The 21,525-nt window shown below is 51.9% G+C and overlaps 1 protein-coding gene and 1 long non-coding RNA gene across 2 annotated transcripts in view; one reads left to right on the top strand and one right to left on the bottom strand.

Moving 5' to 3' along the window:
* The window catches only part of NCS1 (neuronal calcium sensor 1), a 159,845-nt gene that overhangs the window by 50,510 nt on the left and 87,810 nt on the right, over positions 1 to 21,525 (bottom strand). The window lies entirely within an intron of this gene.
* LOC116835233 (uncharacterized) lies at positions 3,093 to 11,780 on the top strand. Its single transcript, XR_004376149.2, has 4 exons — positions 3,093 to 3,210; positions 3,666 to 3,761; positions 10,260 to 10,351; positions 11,207 to 11,780. It is a non-coding gene; the product is annotated as an uncharacterized LOC116835233 (long non-coding RNA).

Raw genomic sequence — 21,525 nt, 5'->3', positions numbered from 1 at the left:
CTCTTCTGCTGGTGATGCAGGGAGCCAAGGGATTGTGGCTACTCCAAGGCACCAGCAGGAAGCCTGGTGCCAGGAGACTGGCTGAAGAGGGAATAGTCTTGTTCGGTCACTGCCTCCCCATCTCCCATCTATATACGAATAACAACAACAACAGCAAACGCACTAGGGCTGAAATTAACTAGGATAATGAGGCAGAGTGGCTACATGTGGCTCTGTGAGCAGCTGATAAAAATAGAAACTCCAAGATGCATGAACAGATGCCAATTACCTTGAATGGCGAGACACCCAATAAAAGAAAGCAATTTTCCATCAGAAAGATTTATAATGTGCTTGGCAAGAAGCACCAACTGGTGAAGGTAAGGGCTGGCATAAACACGTCGGGGTGATGGAGACAGCACATACAAGACATGGCTCCAGCAGGATGCTGTTGACAAGGGGGTTCCAGAAGCCCATTACCAGCTGCCAAAGGAGAAGTGGGCCAGACCCCCCTCTGGTATAAATCAGACAGCTCCACTGGCTTCAGGAGAGTGACGCTGATTTGCGCAGACTGAGGATTTGGCTTGGTGACTTTCCTTTGGTGCATAGAAACCCTATTCAGGATTAGGGCTCCATGCCGCCAGTCACTGAACACCCACCCAGTGAAAAGATGGGTCCTGCCCCACAAGGCTTACAATCTACGCGCTTGTCTTCACTGCAGCCTTAACTCGGGTTCTTACTCGAGTGTTGTTCCGAACCCAAATCCCAGCCACACCCACAAACCTTTTGCTCAACCGTGGCAGTGCTTCACACCTGGGCTAGCGGGCCTGTCAGCGGGACAGGGGAATGCCAACATTCAAGCTGCTAACGTCCCCGCTCAGCAGTGTGGATGCAGGGTAAGCAACTTGGACACCACTCCTCCTCCTGTGCTTTCCCACAATTCCCCCAGCCCATACTTCCTTGCCATTTACCGACTCCCTGCTTCTGCATGGGACGTCACCTACTGGTCCTTATACACCAGGGAGGCTTTTAAATCACATACTGCATGCAGCTTGCTGTACTGGCAACAATCCCACTGTGCTGCTACAGAAACAGAAAGCTGGCATCCACGAGATCGTCCTCTCAGTGGGCTGCCAGCTGGGAGAGCATGCCAAGCTGGAACCAGGTTACTAAGTTGCTGGGTGAAGACCACTTTCCCACAGGTGCCGGAGGTGAACAAATTCTCCCAGAATACGCTGCAAAAGAGTTCAGCTTAATGCAGCACCAAGAACTGGATGATATACCCCTAGAAGTCCTAGCATGCCAGGCAGTGGTCACACATGGGTGCCAATCACTGGGTGACATCCAGACCCAGCTGAAGTTAATGGTTAAACTCCTACTGACTTCAATGGCATCAGGATTTAACCCCGGCCCACGCACCTTCAGAGATCAGATGCACTGTGAGCCAGTTGAAGGGCATGGGCCAGAATGGAGGCTCCCAGAGCACAGGGCTCAGGGACAGTGGGAGAAGAACAATGTATGTTTTCACTGAAGAAGTTTCTCTAGACCTCGAAGTTGTACAGCCACTTGGGAAATTCAAATGCAGGGAATATTGGCACTTGGGCTGAGGGCCAGGAGCTCTGCTTCAGGAACACAGCAGGAGGGATTTAGCGCTGATTTCAGCAGCTCTGTCTAGCACGATGGTCAAGAAACAAGCACTGTAGAGGACAGAGAGGCCTGGGCTTAATGAAGCCAAAAATGACACAGTCAGAAAGAGAGGCCTTGTCTACATGGGAGAAATTGACCTGTATCGCTATTCTGGAATAACTCCCCTACGTGGATGCTATTCCGGAACACAGCGAGCTATTCCAGCATAGCTATTATGGACAATTTCCCTGTGTAGACAACCTCTGCCCCTTGGATCTAGCTGTAAGGGTGGGATGAGCGGAGCTGTTGGGCCAAGAAGAGCCTCCAACCTTTGATGTGTGGAGGTAATAAGTAAGCCAAAGTCTGCCCTGTCTCATACCCCAGTGAAGCACCCCATGTGCCCAATGCACATTAGATTTCTTGCTGCAGGGGCCCTGTGCCCCAGCTGCAGTTTCAGACACCTCTATCGTTTCCTTTGCTGGCCCCGGCAGGCGCTGTAGGCGTTCAGATCGCTTGTTTAGATGCCTTCCTGTGGATTTAGGAACCCTAGTTTGAAAATGTTGGCCTGATCCTCTCACGGAGAATCGTGCATCCCCAGGGCAACCCAAACTGGGACTCATCTGAAAGGACAGGTCTGAAAAGCAGCATGAAAGCACCACTGTCAATTATAGGTTAAAGGCATTTAATGTTTCAAATGCTGCAGTGCAGGGTTAACTCACCAGGAAAAACGCTCCCCCAGCACATCCACCGCAAACAAGTACCTTGAGCAGCCTATTGAGGGGGGAATATGAACCATTATCTCCATCTATCCAGCTACTTACATGGCCTCCCTTACTGCCCTCCCTGAGTGGTTCACAGCCACTAATGACGTCTCCCCTCTTTGTCCTATGAGGGGCTGGGATTATATTCAGAGGATGACATAGGAATAAATGATAAAATAACCCCAACAATAGGGGCCTGTAGCAGGGTGGTTACCCTACTCCTGCCTGGAAGGCTTAAAGCAGCCCTGAGAGAGGGCTGTGGCAGGAAAAGCAGCTAATAGGCTGATTGGGGAAGCAGCTGCAGCTGAGCCATGCCCCAGTCAGGCCTCAGCTGGCCCTATATAGGAGGCTGGGAGCCAGGAGCTCAGCAGTCTCTCTCTAGCTGTAGAGAAGGACCTGGCTGCAGGGACTTGAGTGGTGCAGGGCTGGGGAAAGGCAGAGGAGCTGGGAGGCTCCAACCTGCAAAGCCCCAGGCTGCAGCCTAGCAGGAGGGTACTAGGGGTTGCAGAGGGCAGCCCACGGGTAGGCAGAGGCAGCAGGTCCAAACCCTCCTTGCCAGTGATGAGTGGCTTATACTGCAGTCTGCCCCGGGGAATGGGGGTTAGTTGGTGACTGTCAGTAGCCCATGACTGAGGCAAGGTGGAGATAGAGGGTTGGGGGTTCCCCAGGGTGGGAAGACCCTGAGATTGTGGGGGTATCGCCAAGGGACAGCACCCCAGTCTGGAAGGGGCACTGGGGTCCAGGAGGGACTCAGGCCCAGCAGCAAGTGGGACACCGGCCTGCAGAGGGCGCACTGGAGGCTGGAAGAGCTAATTCCCTGGACGATCAGCAGGAGGCGCTGCAGGGGGTGAGTCCCATTGTTACGTGGCCTTCTGTAATGGGGCCAGGGAGCAGAGCACAGGATGAGGATGGGGGTAGGGGGTCAGCTCAGACTACCCAAACTAATTGCTCTCTAGCCTCTCTCTCCAATTGCATTTCCTCTGAGATTCTATTTCAGTCTCAGCATGAGTGTTTCAACTCCAGCAGGAAACAATTAAGAAACTTGCTCTTTTTTTAGTAAGGGAAAAATGCTGCTAACTACACAGTCCCGTTGGGTGGGCAGGGAGGAAGTGACGGAGCGGAATCCCCGCTCATCTGGCTCACTCTAGGATGCATGCAGCAGCCTCCCCAAACCTGCTGAGCACAGCTGGCGGGAGAGGCTCTTGTGCGTGTCTGATGCTGACAGATTAGGTGCTCCAGGTGGTGACCCTGTCAATGCTTACCTGGTGGGAGTTGTGCATCTAAATCTCCTAAGTTATATAGGAATGGAGCCTCTAAATCCCTTAGGGGTGACTTTGAAGAATCTCTGCCTACAACATCAATTCTACTAGAAACCAGAGTGTGCCCTGCTATTCTATGGTAAGTACAGATGTGGTCCCTGCACTGGGGACCCATACGTTATGTAGACGGACAATACAAAACACACTGGGAGACCCAGAGAAAGCTTATTCCTAAGAGCTTTTCTAACACACACAAGGGTGACAGGTTGTGGCTTGCAGCTTCTTCTACCTCTGTGTTTGCTTGGGCCACATTCTGATCTCAGTTACAGGGGCAAAAACCTGGAGGGATACCACTGGAAGTTAGCGGACTTCTTCCACCTTGCACCTGGTGTAAACAAATTCCTGGCCATCTGCAGTAAATGAGCTCCAGGACTCACTCCAGTTTGCGCACAGCTCCGGATCTAGCCACTGACATTCTTGTATTAGGCAGGGGGGCTGAAATTCTGACCTGGAGTGGAATACTGTTGAGCCAGCCCATTCTGCCATGTCTCTCTGCTGCGAGGCACCCTGCATAGGTGCTGCATACACAGAGATAGCGTGTGCCAGACCCTAGGGTGGAGACAGCGTGTAACAGCAGGCTACAAACCAAAGGGAGGAATATGCCGCCTCTTTTAAGCAGCTAATTAACCTTGGACTTGAAGGTTTCCTCTGGGCTCTTGAGAGGGGAGAGGGAGGTTTAAACAGACTCAAGGAGAGGAGTGGCCTTTCCTCGCTGGCCTCCTTCAAAACCCCCTGCCTCTCTGATCCCAGTGGAGGGGCTGAGCAGCCTGAACTGGCTTTGAAATCCCTTCCCTCTAAAGAACAGCGATTTGGTGGGAGCATGTTCCGAAAAAAGGCGAGTTTGGTGACACACAGGGCAATGGGGGCTGTGCTCTAGGGCAGTGGCTCTCACCTTCCAGGAGTCTGATTTGTCTTGCGTACCCACAAGTTTCACATCACTTAAAATCTACTTGCTGACAAAATCCGACCTAAAAATATAAGTGTCACAGCCACACTACTACTGAAACCTGGCTGACTTTCTCATTGTTACCATAGAATGATCAAATAAATCAATTGGAATATAAATATCATGAGTACACTTCAGTGCATATAGAGCAGCATACGCAAGTCATTGTCTGTAGGAAATTTGAGTTTGTACCGACTTTGCTAGTGCTTTTTATGTAGCCTGTTGTAAAACCTGGCAAATATCTAGATGAGCTGATGTACCTCCTGGAAGATCTCTGCATACCCCAGGGGTACATGTACCCCTCACTGAGAGCCACTGCTCTAGGGGGTGAGCCTGGAGCTCTCCCACTCTCATGGAGCTAGGTCTGAGCACTGAATAACATTCGGCCTTCAGTGTATTGCTAAGGGCTCCCCGCTCCCCCTGTCTCTTTGCTCCTAGGAAGCTTTCTCAGGGCAAGAGCAGGCTCTGCACTGCTCCCCATTGGCCTCTCATGGCCCCTTCAATGCCAGGCAAAGATGAAAGGAAATGCAGTGAGTAGCCATTGCCAGTGCTGTAACAGGCCCGGAAGGTGAGGGGCGCAGAAAGTCTCTCATTTGGCGCCAATTCAGCAGCAAGTCCTTCCCTCCGAGAGGGACTGAGGGACCCGCCATCAAATTGCCACCGGTTGTCAGCAAGGGAGAGAGGCAGCACGTCCGGCTCTTTGGTGGACATTCAGCGGCGGGTCCTTCCCTCCTAGAGCAACCCACCACTGAAGAGCTGGACATGCCGCCCCCGTCCCTTGCTTCGGGCGCAAAAATCCCTAGTTATGGCTCTGGCCCTGGCCCACAAGCACAGCCAGGGGAGCCCTAGTCACTATACCACAAAGCATCAGTCACGGCGAGTCAGGGCTACGGGCAACTCAGTGCTGAGCACCATGAAAAAGAGCTGGATCTGTGGTCAACACATCCAGGAAAGAGGAGCCTAATGCCCTTCCCTGCAATGCCGCCCGAGGTCACACAGTGAGTCAGTAGCAAAGCAGAGGACAGAACCCAAGAGTACTGATTACGTTAACACACTTTGCAGGAGGGAGCCGGGTTGCAGCTCTGCGTGGTTAAGGATGAAATCCTGACTCCACTGGAGCCAGTGGGAAAAGTCTCATCAGTGCAGGAGGCAGAGCTTGAGAGCCCCTTTGCAATTGTGGGACAAATTCCCACCAGGAAAAAGGACCATCACAACCACTCCCACACCATCCATGCCAACTGCCAGATGCCCCTCTACCCAACTTCTCCAGGACAGCATGGACACTTAAAAACAAACCTCTACCAAAATAAAACACTCACTGCACATACAAGTCTCCCCCTGGGGTGAGGAGGAGAGAGAGCAAGCCAGAAGTGACAGATGTTAGGCACTTAATCCACATCTGGAAAATACAACAGTGACGAAGGCAGAAGATCCTAGATGGAATACAATAGAGGATTTCACCCCCTATGGGTAAGACCCCTCCATGAGGAAGTAGGGAGAGTTCCAGGCCTGTTCTACACACTAACTTCCACCAGTTTAACTAATGGAGTGATTTTATACTGGAGCAACTGGGTGTGGACACTATTTCAAGCTGGCTTGTGTCATTTAACCAGCCTTGCGCCAGTAAATTTAGAGAAACAAGCTCAACTGATAAAACCAGTTTAAAACCGATACAAGAGCCACACACACAAAAGCCACACCACTTTAACCAAGTCAATTGCAACTTTTGTGTGTAGACAAAGCCTTAAGAGAAATCAGTGACAGAGTCAGAAATGTGAGCCCAGGCCTGGGAAGTTACAGGGCATGGCCAGAAGAGACAGTTCCTCCCCCTAGTTTATCTGAGCAACTGGAGACAGCGCAAATCTGGGAGTATAATCTTAAACCTCTCCCTCTAAGCAGCACTGAGAGATGTCACTGCCTGTGCTCTCCTACTGCAAAAGAGCTTCATTTCCACTCTGCTTCACCCCCGAACACAGCTCTCTCACATAAAGCAGGGGAACAGACAGGATAAAGGAAGTTGGCCCATGGATTGTGGGATACTTTTGACGGACTCCCAGGACCCAAGTCGGGAGCGGGGTTGCATCTACACTGCAAAACAATTGGTTTGTACTCTAGGTCCTTGACTTGAGTTTGAACCCTCCATATCCACAGTGAACTAGGACCCCAGGTCCAAGTTTGACAGATTTCTCTGTAGACAGAAAAGGGGGGGGGGGGGAGTTGGGCTCAAGCCTGAGTCTGAGTCCCAGCTTCCACTGCAGTGTAGACATTGCCTAGGAGACCTTAATTCCAACCAGAGCTCTGCAGACACTGAGGCTGAATCCTTCATACATTATAACAGTGGGGAAGTGAATGGGTTAAACTCAATGAGCCGCAAGACCATTGCCTCTATTAATCCCAATGAACCCACTGATCTTGAGCCAGCCAGTCATGAAGTTCAGCTATGCGGAGGAGGACCCTGCTGTGCCCCTCAGATCCCTGATTCCCCGCATCAGCAGAGGCACAACACACGTGCCTGCGAATTCAGGTATGCCAAGAAACTGGAGGATGCTTCACCTTTGATGGGTGAAAGCAAGCCCAGCACCCCGCTCGCTGCCTGTAAGGAAGGTGCGAGGGGAGGTTGTTGGAAGCCTGCCCGAACACAATTGCAGAGCAGATGACGTCTGCCCCCATGTCTTGCCCCGGGAGCATTTCTGTGGCTGGCTGGCACATTCTGTTGGCGCGTGTGTGCCTTGCCACACACCCTGCGTGTTTACCAGCACAGCATTGGTGGCATTAGAATGCAGAGAATTTCCACTGCACCTTCAGCATGAATGAACTGAACCTTACACAACACAGGGGGGAAGCATCATCCCCGTTTTACAGATGGAAGCCTCAGCATGGCTGAGGGACTCTCCTGCAGTGACCCAGCTCAGCAGCGGCAGAGCTGGGAACTGAATACAGGACTCCTGGCTCCAATCCTTTGCTGTAACTGCAAGGACACGCATGTCCTCTCCCTTGCCCCTCATGTACACAATAAATCAGAAGATGACAACCTAGCCTCTGGTTTCACGGGGACTGTCCCTCTCTCAGGGAGGCTTGCAGATGAGAAACTGCCTCAAAAACGTGACATCAGATATTAGGAATGGCAATATACAAAAACCTGTAGGAGAACACTTCAATCTCCCTGGACACACAATAGCAGATTTAAAGGTAGCCATCCTGCAGCAAAAAAACTTCAGGACCAGACTTCAAAGAGAAACTGCTGAGCTTCAGTTCATCTGCAAATTTGACACCATCAGCTCAGGATTAAACAAATGCACTGTGAATGGCTTGCCAACTACAAAAGCAGTTTCTCCTCCCTTGGTGTTCACACCTCAACTGCTAGAAGAGGGCCTCATCCTCCCTGATTGAACTAACCTTGTTATCTCTAGCCCGATTCTTGCTTGCATATTTATACCTGCCTCTGGAAATTTCCACTACATGCATCTGACGAAGTGGGTATTCACCCACGAAAGCTCATGCTCCAATACGTCTGTTAATCTATAAGGTGCCACAGGACTCTGCTGCTTTCTCAAACGTGAAGCAGATCCTGGGATGCATCGCATCCTCCGTCATAATACAAAACAGAGTCCCCTAACACGTGCGTGCCAGCTTGTGTACACACGTGTGAGGATGAGGATGTGCATGACGGACGCTGCATACTCTTAACGAGGGAGGAGCAGGGCATGCAGACCGGAGGAGGATCCTGGCTCTGACTTTTGCCACAATGAAAAGTGCTGCTTTGCGCCACTCGCCCTGACGGAGCGCTACCAAAACAGATTCATAGCACAGCTCCCCTGCCCAGCTCCTTTCTTTTACTGTACTTAAGATTAATAGGAGCAGCCATCAGAGAAGCCCAGCGTATACAGTCGAGAACAGAGATGCATCTGCAATCACTGCACAGCTAGGAAAAGACGCCACAGCAGCCAGAATAACCTCTTCCATTTCCCTATTTCCTCAGCATCTTCAGCCATTAACCCAAACTGTGCAAGTTCCTGACAGCCCAGGCCCAGCTTGGTTTGTGACCCAGCCTCCTGGCCAACGAATCCTTTAGAGTCCCACTGTAACACCACAGCAGGTGGCTTGGAGCAGGCTAATAGTAGTGATCAAAGCTTTTCCTGAAGGGTTGTAGTGACACTGTCCTGACTGCCTGGACTGAAATTGACAATGGTCTCCAGAAGCAGGATGAGTTAATATGCAGCCTGGAGCAATGCAAAGCAAAGCACAGCTTGCTGGAGAGACCCGTGACAGTTTTATGGGCCAGTCTCTGGTGAGCCACCCGGGACAGAAATAAACACTGTATATCATGCAGGGGGAGGAGAGCTGGGAATCCCAGCAGTCTTCCAGGGATATACAGTGCTTTCGGCATAGGTACAAGGTATTGAGCCTTTGCATTGCATTATTCTAATCGTCACCTTGGTATTTTCTCTCCCACTTAACAAGAAGCTCTCCACAATAATAAATGCACTTCCACATAATGTTTTTCATCGATACCTCCAAACACGCTCTATAAAGGTGAGGAAAGAATTATTAGCCCATGAGCCTTCCAGTTCTACACTGCCATGATCTTTCAGATATAGGGAAATTAAAGAAAAGGAAGATTAAGTAGCTTGCTTAAAATCACAGAGGGACTCCCTTGCAGAGCTGAGAACACCACCCAGATCCCCTGACACCCAATCCCGTAAGCACCCACTACCCAAGGCTATCCATGCCATTTTCAGGCACCCACCTAAAAGCCACCAGAGGGTAACAGCTTTCAGAAAGCACCTACCTGAGCTAGAGCCTGCAGTCTATTAGTGGCCCACCAACCCATCCAGTTCACCCCATTTCTACATTTAATTTGTGAAATAGGCGCTAGAGAGGTAGGGAGGTAGATGGGTGGGCAGGTGACCTAGTCTCCTTTCAGTGCTTCTCTGCGCCCTGCTTTTGGGACAATTGGAAATGGAGGTGACAGAACCACTTGGGGACATACATCAGAGCAGAGGTGCTACCTCACTCCCACACTGCTATAATACCAATCCCCAGCAGTGTGGGTGGGCAGGCCCTGGCTCCTAATTCTGAGCACAATGAAAAGGTGACTAATGGCCCTCTGGGCAGCACAGCAGAGGGCTGGACCACCTGATCCTGTATACACCCAGAGTGAGAGGGCGCACACAGGGCAGAACTGCTTTCAGGAAAGGGAAATGCACACTGCGTTCCTTGTTAATCATGTCGTCATTTAACACTCTCTCCTATAACAAGCCTTCCCCTAACCAGCAAGTCCTTTCCTCTTGGCAGAAAGCACTGACTGTATCCCCCGGCCAGGTGACACATCACATTTTGGGCTTGAGTCTCTAATTACAGAAGAGGAGATGACTGTTAAGCCGATCACTGGCTAACCTGGAGGGGGTGTAAAGCGGAAGGCACTGACTTCAGCTCCTTGTGGACCTTAATTTCCCCAGTCAGCTTGCTTTCGGATTGTCTCATCATTCTCACTTCTGCCTTGGAACAGCTGGTGCTAGCCAGGGCAGTATGGACAAGATAACGCCAGAAGCATCTTGTAAACCCAGCTTCTGCTGAGCGCTTCCCTAGAGCAAGATGCCATTAACCCTCCCACCTCTTCTCCCCTCACAGATCGAGCTCTGAGAAAGAAACTCCTGCAGCCCCTGCATCTGTTTCCCTGCTGCAGGATAAACGCTCTGCTAAGATTTATATGGCCACAGCCTGTAAGTGACTAAATGTACCTGCAATTACAGATCCTGATCCAGATTAAAGCATCTGAGCTGCCTTTTTTCCAGCCCCCAGAATCTGGTCAATTTTGTGCTACTCTGCCTCAGACTGATCAGTGATGCTAATAAACGACCCTGCCACAGCAGCAGAGAGCTGCAGCTAGCAAATCTGTAAACCTCTGAGAAAATATCGGCTCTCAGCCCCAGGATGTGGCTGACAATGCTGGAAAGATACTCGGGGGGTGGGGGGAGGATTGGGGAAGGGGGAAGCTCTCAGCCCCAGGATGTGGCTGACAATGCTGGAAAGATACTCCGGGAGTGGGAGGAAGGGTTGGGGAAGAGGGAAGCACCATAAAGGTCTGCTATGCCCTTGGGAGAAACGGAGACAACTATCACCCACCAAGCCTCTTGAACCCCGGGTTCTCTTCTTTCACTCACTCCCTATGCTGACCTGCGATTACTCAGTACATTCCAACCTGCTTCTATGTCCTGGCAGTTTTCAGAGACAGGCAGTTCCTGTAAGCTTAGCTGGCATTTGTTGCTGTGCTTATTTTCCCCTTCCTCCCGAAAAATCAATGATCAGCTAGATCCTCAGCTGAGGTGTAAACAGCCATAGCTCCACTGATTTACCCCAGCCAGGGAGCTGAGCCTGAGCGGCTAGGGACAACAGATGGACTCAGACCAGAGAATAAGACCCAAACCCTCCCATCTGTATTAGAACCCACAGATCTGAATCAGCTACTATGGGGGATTGGATCGCAACGTGCAAGGGACCTCATTTCTTCAGCGAATGCAGCTCAAGATGGCGGATATCTCTTGGGATCTGCTGATCTAACACGATTTCCATTTCAGGGGCAGGACTTCGGCTCATGTCAACCACTCAGCCGACTCTAGTGGCCTCATACCCACGCCAGAGCCCTGATCTGGCCTAACATTAGCCAGGATCTGAAGCCTCCCTCCTGAGCCCAGCTCCATGTGGTCAAACATGTGCTGTATAGGACTGGGAGCAGTACACGTGCCAAGGCTCCAGGCTTTCATTCAGTGTGGGAAGACTAGCAAAGGTATTAGGCCACCTAAAGGAAACTACCCTTCCCTAGTTCTATTTAGACTCCCTTGGCCTCTCTCCCCATCTCTATTCTTGTTAACCAATAGACAGACTCTGCACCAGTGTAAATCCAGAGTCACTCAGGTTTTAGCTTTCCTAGTACTGCTTCTTGTCTGGTCAATAGCTCAAATTCATCCCTGCTGTAACAGAGACTATGAAGTTACGGCAGGAATTAAACCTGCCTTGAAATTTCTTACCTGCTACCATCAGAGTTCTTGCTCATGTGACATTGTACACAACTGCTGGCCAGATCCTCTGCTGGTTTAAACTGGCTTTAATGGGGTGGTGCCACTGGACACTAGCTAAGGATCTGACCCAAAGGTTCCAGATCAATGTGTCCAACCCAGGGCTTAATTTGTGCCAGGGCTGAGCCGGCACCTCTGGGCTTGGCAGTTCCTAGCCCTGGCGCCTCTGGGCCTTGCAGTTCAGAGTCTCCCCGCCCCGGCGCCCCTGGGCCTGGCAGTTCAGAGCCCCTCTCCCCCCCTCCCACCCGGCACCTCTGGGCTTGCTGCATCAGTTATGAATGTAAAAAAATTGCTTGAGCCCTGGCACGTCTTTCATTACAAATTAAGATCTGGTCCAATCTAATGAGGTTCTTGTTTTCTCTCTCACTAGTACCACTGCGCACACACATTCCTCTCTCTCTCTCAGCTTTAGAACTGTTGCTGTGCACCGTAAAACAGCTGCCTTGTGCAGCCCCCAGGGATGCGCATTCTAGGAGTGGGGATGTCATGATCACTATAAAGAGCCAGCAGATCACTTGTTAAGTGTGCAGTGCACACTGGGAACCTTTGGGAGGAAACGCACTGACTAAACGTAAGATTATGCTTCATTATTAGCCCTATAGGCATCACTGAGCCGCAGCCCCATGCTATGCTCTGAAGATGTCGTCCTATATCTATAATACAGCAGGCAGTCTAGTGGCTTCTGTGTCTTTATTTTCTCTTACTCGTCTCAAAATAACACCAGGGCAGCAGGGAAAGGATGACTCAGGCCTGGGCAATAGGACATAGACGTTTTCACCTGTAGGTTAGTGGTTTGAATCCAACCCAGATTGGGAGCCATCTGATGGTCCTTTAGTAGCTTGTGTCAAACAGGGGGCTACAGCGGACAAGTGTCCACAGCACAAAACCCCACTGATGGACAGAAGGAGCCGGGAGGCCAGAGACAGATGACTGTGGAGCCATATAGAACTGGTCCCTCCAAGGAGGAGGGATGTCAGCAGAGCATCACTGAGGAGACTGGAGATAAACAAAGGGGTTTGGTTTCCAGGGCTTTTCATCCAGCACCTTCCATGAGCAACAGATTCACGTAAGTGTTTAAAGAATCGCAGACTAGATCTCTCGTCAGCTGGTGTGGCAGGGGAGTGGGGGTCACAGAAAGTAGAAGGCAAATATAATATCTGGATTTCTGGAAACTTATAAAAAAAATCCAGGCTGCATTTCCCTCTGAGCAGTAGCCTCAGTCATTTCTGATAAAACCTGCAGAATCCTGCAATTTACTGGATCTCGCCAGCTGGGGCTGGTCCCATCAGTTCCCATCACCTCCACTTCCAGGAAGAGCTAAAGTGAAGTGGCGGTTAAGGATGTCCCAGCTAAGGGGAGGAAGGATTCTGGCTTCGGGTTCCAAAGCGATGACTGGCCCCAGCTCCAGCTCATGATTCATACCCTCTGTCTGCAGTGCAGCCTGCAGGTCGAATGCTCTGTCTCTGCTCCCACAGGGCCAGTGGGACGCTCCAGCTTCACAAAGCCAGCGCTCCATGTGCTAGCTGTAGCACAGAGGGTTTTGCACGCAGTCCCCTTTATTCTTCCCCAGCCTTGCCCCAGGTAGGGTGTTCGCAGCTGTCAGTCACTAGGCTGTTTCTTCTGCTCTGCAGGCTGCATCCTGTCCATGGGAAGCCCTGGACTCTCATCCCCTCCTGCCCAACTCACAGGAGCCCATTGAGCATTTGACTCAATCAGGGCCCTGAAATCAACATCGCTGCCAAGCTCTGTCCAGAACCAAAGAGCAGAGCTAGTGTCCCCGAGCCAGGTAGAGTGGACAGAAGCAGTAGGTCTGCATCCGAGCCCTGTCAGGGTCAACCAGAGCCAGGGTCCCCCTGCAGAGTTTAGTTGCTGTTGAGTGTTGACAGTTCTCTTGGGGTGCAACTAGAGAGAAGACGACACTGCCTGTGCCCGGAAGGGTTCCTATGCTGCAACACAGATAAACCAGGGAATGCAGAGGGGCTGTGTGGAAGTGAGGTGGAGGATCTGTGTGGGGAGGTTAGGGGGGAACCCAGCCACTGCCCGAGGATTATTATTGCTCTGCACAGAAAGCAGCAGAAATTATACCAGAAAAATAATGGCTCCCTGCTCCCTTTTCTCCCTCCCTTTTGCTCTCTCTTCCTAGCCCAGGGGCACAGCAACACCTCTCTCCATCTGACAGACAGCTTCCCCCAGCCTCCCTTCCCATCACAACTGGCACAGACAGCCACAGTCACAACATGAATCCTAGCTCTGAACCTCAAGCGCAGGGCAAGAGCAAATCTCGAGGGTGTCCCGGAGCAGAGATGCTGCCCCAGCCTGCCAGGGAGAAATCCCAGGTCACTCTGCATAAGTAACTACCATACTGGGGAACCAGCTGGAGGGGGCCATGTCTGAGCTGGCCTCCATCCAGTCACCCTCAGGGGCTTGTATCATCTATTTTTACTGCTGTAGGGAACTCTCACCAGAATCAGCCTTAACCCAGCATCTCTGAGAGGATCTCAAAGCACTTGCAAAGTTCGGGCCATGGTTCTCTGTTACCCTGCGCCGGGTGTAGTCATTTGCACCAGTGACAGGCACTGCTGACCCAGAACAGTGGGGTTCAACACCCACTTTGCACTGGTGTGAGGGGAACGCACAAGGAAATAGGTCGGCTAGAGACTTTCATGTCCTCACTGGGCAAAGGCTCTCCCCATGGCACAGGTGGAGAAATGGAGGCCTAAAGAGGTCCCCAAGGTCACAGTGACACAGGACTGGAACTCAGACCTCCTAACATCCAGCCCCTTGGTCCAAATTTGACAGTGCTTCCTCCACGTGCAAAGCAAGTCTTTCCTAGACTCACCGTTCCCCACACCCTCCCCCAAGTGCTTATCCTGCGGAGTAATAAAACCCTCGGAAGCCGGTCATGCTGCCCTCCTACCACTCCCTCTGGGTATGTCTACACCGCAAGGAAAAACCCACGGCTGGCCAGTGGCAGCTGCCGGGCTCGAGACGAGAGGCTGTTTAACTGCGGGCTCTGGCTCTAGGACCCTGTGAGGTGGGACTCTGGGAAGGTCCCCAAATGTCTACACAGCAATTAAACAGCCCCTTAGCCCAAGTCAGCAGCATCAGCCAGCCACGAGTGTCTAACTGCAGTACAGACATACCCCCTGGATCCTCAACCACCAGCAACAGAGCTGGTGAACTTAGGCTGTAAAATTGCAAGGGGGCAGGAGGGAGGCATCTCAAAGCCAAGGCTCCAGCCCAGGCCCAAAGATCTACGCCGCAACCCTACAGCCCCCAGCCCAAGCCCGCTGACACAGGCCAGCGGCGGGTGTTTAATTACAGTGGACACGTCCCCTCACAGCTCAGTATCCCAGCAGCGATGCCATGGAGCCAGCCCTGGCTGAAAGTTACGGGTTCACAGGGGTGTCCACAAAGGCAGGACTGGGCTCAGAGAGACTGCATTTCGAGTGAGGGGTGTGAACCTGGGGGGAATGACCCAGCAGAAATAAGATCCAGCAGGGATCAGCAAAGTCTTACGAGGGGCAGAAGAGAAAGCAAAGAATCAACAAGCAACACCCTCCTCCCCATACACACACCTGGTGCTGACCCCACACAGCAGGGCAGATCCCTGCTTGCCCACTATCGTTATTCCTATGGCAGCAGCACCAGAGCCCCAGCCCAGCCCAGCCCAGCCCAGGGCTCTGTGGGGCCAGGCTACATGAGCACAGGAAGATACAGCCCCTAGCCCAAAGAGCCTGAAAACGGAGCTGACAAAAGGAACGAGTATTATCCCCCTTTACCAGCTGGGGAACCAAGGCCCTCAGAGATCAAGTAATTCACCCAGGCTCACACACAAACCCTGGGACTCTCCAGGGGCCCCACACATCCAGTTGCTTGTTGCTCCAGCTGTTCTTATAGCACCTGCCAGGGACACTAGCACAACAGAAGAGTGAAGGCAAATGCACACTTAACCCCTTGTTTGCCAGGGCTCTGTTACTGTTCCAGGGCACTGACAGATGCTGCAGTCACACCAAGCCTTCTGGCAACAGCGGGGTCAACACTCGCTCCGCTCTCCTCCAGGCTGCAGAAGGTGCTCCCAGCAACTGCTCTCTGCAGGGCGGGCCCATATGCAGAGATAGGCCAGCTGTGCCTGTGTGTAACTATGGGTACTGCAGGGAGGTGCGCAGGGATTCCCCTGGCTCCAGTGAGGGTAGACGAGTAGGAGGTGGGGGCCAGTGGAAGGAGAGGGTACTGTGATTTAAAGGGAGACACCTCCCTCTCCCCCCACCCCCAAAAATCCCACTGGCACCATAAAAATGGGCTCTCAAGCAATCCATCAGCAGCAATCACAAGTGGAAGGGACATTTACCAGCCTGAAATGAATCAATATTTATCGCTCGCAGCAAACAAAAGCAGAGACAAGTGCTGTAATCAAGGTGGCAATCGGTTTAGAAATGGAAGCCCAGCTCCCTGGCAGGACTCAGGCGACGCCGGCAGGAAAGGAAAGGGCAAGAGGGGCATTATGAAATGACGGATTGTCCTGCTGTGAATGACGACGGATTCCTCCCACAGCCATGGCAGCCTGGCTGCAGCAGTTGTGTGTACTGCTGAAGGGCTGACAACTGGGATAATTATTTCATCCAGGGCTGCACTCTCTGCAGAATTCATTTTCACCTTCATTTTCCCCAACACCAGGCATTTCATGCGCAAACGTGTCTCCCCACAAACAGCATTAGCTCTAAAAATGCACGTGTGTTATATGATCACATTGTTATCTACGATCATATGCAAAGGGTGTGAATGTGTCCAAATATATCCGCCTCTGGAAACAGGCATGTGCTTGCACAGCTCCATGGATGTGCACACAAGGAGAGGTGCATTTATACCTCAGTAGCACCTAGAGTCCTCCAATGAGATCAGGGCTCCATTGCGCTAGGCCCTGTACAAACACAGAGTGAAAGGTCCCCCAAAGAGCTTACAATCTTGACAGACAAGTATTATTCGCGGTTAAGGCTGCGTTTTAGTCACGGGTGTTTTTGATAAAAGTCATGGACCGGCGAAGTGATCTGGAAATTCTGAGCCAAATCCATTCAGCCATTCTTGAGCGATTCACGGTTCTGCTGTAAACCTATTTCTTGGTATTAACGGTCCTTTGTGCACACACAGCTGAGAGGATGGGCTTTCCGGCTGAGATGCACGCCGGATCTCAGTTTCTCCATCCATACAATGGGGAAAACAATAGCTGTCTACCTCCTGGGGGCAGTGTGAGAGTTCATTCATTATGTATGTAAGGTGCTTTGAGATCCCCACATGGAAGGCAAGTGTCATTCATTATTATGAATCCACTGACACCATGAATCTGGAGGTTTAGGCCTGGATCCTGCAGCCAGTTACATTCCTGCAACTAAACTCTCAGGGGCTGGGCAAATGTAACCAGGGGCTGAACTGGGCCCCTAGATTTCAACAGATTTTATTTGACTCCCCTGGGTTTTCTGTTCTTCAGGGGAGGTCCTGCCCTCGTGTGCTGCTCAACAGCCTCCCACCAACCTCAGGGAGAGCCACGCAGGGCCTGAGCTGGGCCTTGCCGGGTTTGGGAATCAACCATCTGACGTCTCACTGAGGCTGTGGCCAGCCAGAAAAAAAGCCACCACTAGGGTGCAAACCACCCGTCATCAACTGTTTCTAATGAGGTAAGTCAACTCCTGAGCCCAGCTGTGGTCATTTGCATGGGGCGTCTGGGAGACAAGCAGACAAACAGCCGGGATGGAATCCTTGACGCTTTTCGAAGGAGCTGAGAGTTGGGCACCCAAATCCTATTGAGTTGGGGGTCTCCAGATCCTTTAGTCTCCCTAGGAAAATCTCAGCCTCAGTCTGATGAGCTGGATCCTGTGTCATTTCAGACCACACTGGCCCCAGAACCCACACTGACAACTTCCGAGGAAGGAAAGGACTGCACCACAGCTCACTAGGAAAGCGCTGACCCAGCCTCCCTGCCATAGACAGGTCTTGAAGGAGCCTGGGGACCGCTGCGAAAGCAGAACATGAAATGAATCAGCGCCAGAGCTGGCTGCCAGGGTGTTTGCTTCCAGAGGGAGCTTAGTTTTAACATATTTAATCAGATCCCTTTCCAAGGTAATTGAGGCTTTGTCTGCACTAGATGCGACGGTGCCAGATTTCCAGCAATGGTGCAGCAACAGGGCTAGCAACAGGAGCAGGCATTAGCATGGCTATGGCACAGGTAAGTTCAGACTCATGCTCTGGGCAGATTCTCGGGGGACAGTAAAGAGAAAGGTTGCGTGAGCCTATGGATCAGGCACTGCACGGGGACTCTGGAGAGATCTCCCACTGTTAACTCAAAAGGCAGAAACAGTGCCACTTGGGGTCCTGTTCTCTCTCTGTGCCTCAACTTCCCCATTTGTAGAACGGACATATATAGTGGCAGGGATCCCCAGTGTTGTTATTAGACTGTATGGCAAGGGAAAGCCTTAGGAAATCCAAGTGCCTCCTACCCCCACCCAAGGCCCATGATTCAGTGTGTCACCTTCCACCCCCCATTCTCACTCCAAATTCCTGCACCAGGCCTGCTTGGGGGCACAGAGTGAGTCCAATAAGGGGAGATTAGGAACAGGGGCATCTATGGCATCAGTGAGGGGGGCTACTGGATGGGGAGGGAGGAGCCTGTGCTGTGCCCCACCCAGAGCCATGATGAATGGAGAGACATCACGTTCTCAGCAGTGCAGAGTTTGGAGCACAGCATGTGACACTAGAGTGTGGGCAGTGATCCTCATGCCCCTGCCCTGGCACCTCTGGGCCAAGGATTTTGGGCAGTGGCAGCTCTGGATACAGGGATTTTGAGAGCTGGGGGGCTGTGCCTAAGTGGAAGTCAACCCAAAGGAAGGCCTGTCACACTGCGGCTTTTCTGATAAGCTGGCGCAGCACCAGCGTTCGCTGGGCATCCCAATACCCACCATAATGGGGCCCCCACCTCAACGGCGGCTTTGGGGGCTACCACAGTCTCACTAGTTAATCATAATAAGCACCCCCCTTACCTCCTCCGCAGCCCAGAGCCATCCCCACAGCCACGCTCCTCCATGTGGAGGGTTAAACAGGAGTCCAGAGACCTGCCTACCCCCTCCCAACCCAACCTTTTGGCTTAGGTGGGAGTCAATTCCAAGTGGCACTCTTGTGAGGAACACACTGCCCGGGGCTGCTCTGCCACCATCTCCCCATAATCCCCCCGCCCACACACCCCTTCCCCCAGGCCACAAGAACCCGCTCTTGTTAATCATTGATTAAGCTCGTTAATTGGCGTTTGCCAGGCAGCGAGAAGAGCAGATAGGAGGGATGGCAAATTCATTACTGCCTGGCAAGGAGAAACTTGATAGAAATAGAGAAGGGCACGGGGAGTGGAAAGGGGCTGCTTCCCCTTCACACAGGTCGCATGGCATGGCTGGAGCAACGGGGGGGGGGTGAGGGGTGGGTGCAGCCATCGTCCTGCTGAGTAGTTTCATGAGCCTTCCAGGGCACTGGACTCTTACCCACCTCCCAAAACGAGGACTTGCTCCTCCAATGAGCCAACAAGGCTTAAGATGCAGGAAAAGCAAGTTTCACACCCACTGAACCATGCGTGCAACAATTATTGTCTCACATGCAGACTGGCAGGGAGGGGCTGGGAAGGGAGAGTCTAGGCCCCCCCGGAGTCCATTGCAGCTGAAGGCCTGTTGGTTAGGGATGCCCAGGACTAGAGGTGGGTACTGACGTCAGGGATGAGAGGAGTTTGCAGGCCTCACAGGATCACAGCTCAGTGCGGAGCTTTTAAAGCAGGCAGGCCAGCTCAGAAGGGAAGGGAGAAGGGGATGGAGGTCCCTGTGAGTGACAAATAGGAAACATGCCAGGGAGGCTCCCTGGGCCACATCCTAGGCCAGCAGGGTCTGTCTGTAAAGCTTCCTAGATATTCACATGGGGCAGCCATCTCCTCACACCCAACTGTCTCCCAGGTTACTATGGCAGCCACCAGCAGGAACTGAAGCAGGGACTTCTGGAGCGAAACACCCGAATCACCAAAAGGCTCTGTAGCTGGGGCTGTAACTCATGGCCTCTGTGGATTAGGCACAGAGAGGGGGGCCCATAACACACAGCGACCAGTGGGTCACATTATATTGTACCATCATGAGTGACGCGGGTGCCTTAAAATTTTCCCTTCTACAGCATCGTTAAGCTGAGCATCTTAAAGCCCTTGACAAACATCATCCAACCTGTGAGGCGTTATCCTCACGCTACAGATGGGGCAACAGGTGGCAAAGTAACTGGCCCAAGGTCATACAGTGAGTTGAGTTGAGACGAGAAGTCAGAAGTCCTGGTTCCTGGCCTCCTGCTCTGGAATAGACAGTAGCACTGAATGCAAAGATGGGGGCTATGCAGACACTGAAATGAGATATTGGGAGCAACAGACCTAGTTTATTTGCTGCTATACAGCACTTTTCACCCAACAATTGCCAAGCACCTTACAAAAGTGAGTTAGCATCAATATCCCCGCTTCACAGGGAGGCCAAGCAACTTGAGCAGTGGCTCATGGCAGAGCTGGAACTATTGTCTCCATCCCAGTATCCCAGCCCTGGGCTGTAATCACTACACTGCACTGCACTGCCGCTAGCCAATGCTGCTTCCAGCCTGGATCTGGAACATCTAACTATGAACGTTCTCATGCAAAAATGAATTAAGGTGGAGCAAGTTAGAGACACAATGCAGGGCAGCCCAGCCCCAAGTGACAGCATCCACAGAGCAGTGGGCCTGGACTGACTTACCCACAGTTAGATGGCACCACCATTGCCTCTTATGCAGCCCATACTCAAAGTCGCTCAGATTGGGTATGTCTGCCGTGTAAAAAAGGTGTGTCCTTAACATGGGTCTGCTAACTTGGGCTAAAAAAAGCAGTGAAGACAGAGCTACTTGGCTTTGAACTCAGGTTAGCCGCTTGTGTTATAGCCCACAGGGGAGTCTTGGGTTGAACCTGAGCTGCTAACCCATGTTAAACACCGAGTCACTCTGTCTTCACTGCTGTTTTAACCTGAGTTAGCTAACCTGAGTTAAGACCACGCCTTGTTTTTTGCAGTGTAGACATACCCTGTGTGATCCTATCCCTGACTCTGGCATCTTCTACCAAGCCAGCTAAGACAGTAGCCAGCCCCTACTGGTACGTTCTCACTGCAGCTGGGAGCCAGCCTTTGACCCTGGGGGCAGGGACAGGCCGAGCTCACATGGCCAGCCTGAGCCTTCACCGGTGCTGCAATGGTGCAAGCCCCTCTAGCACAAGCCTGTCTACCCTGGCTGGGAGGCTCCCTCCCAGCCACAGTACAGACATATCCCAAGACTCTCCTGCCGCGAGACATCCACCAGGCACCCCCTTGGAAGAAGAATCACGCTATCCCCTCAATTTTTCTCACCTGCCAGGGAAGTCAGCTGCCTCTCTCAGGCACTTCTTGAGCCCTTTCTTAAGTACAGACTTCGCTAGGTGTATACACACTTCGGTGCATAACAGACTGTTGAGTCTGCAGTGGGGCTGGCTGGATGTAACTGAGTGCAGACTTTGGCCCTGTTTGCATCATATAATGTGCACTGAATGCTACCCTCAGGGACAAAGGATTTTCAGGATGATCGGAATTAGTTACTATATAGCGCAAGGGAATGTAGCAGTTACAGGCACCCAGCAACCTGCAGGACTGGACCCTTAGATTACTAATCATCCTCGTTATTTATGTTATGGAAACACCCAAATGGCCCAAGCAGGATCAGGGTCCCTTGAGAGATTAGCACTTGTCTTTTAGGAGGCAGCCCGGCAG

The sequence above is a fragment of the Chelonoidis abingdonii genome, chromosome 24, assembly GCF_003597395.2.
Source record: "Chelonoidis abingdonii isolate Lonesome George chromosome 24, CheloAbing_2.0, whole genome shotgun sequence".
NCBI classification, from domain to species: domain Eukaryota; kingdom Metazoa; phylum Chordata; order Testudines; family Testudinidae; genus Chelonoidis; species Chelonoidis abingdonii.
This window is presented reverse-complemented; position numbering and strand designations above follow the sequence as displayed.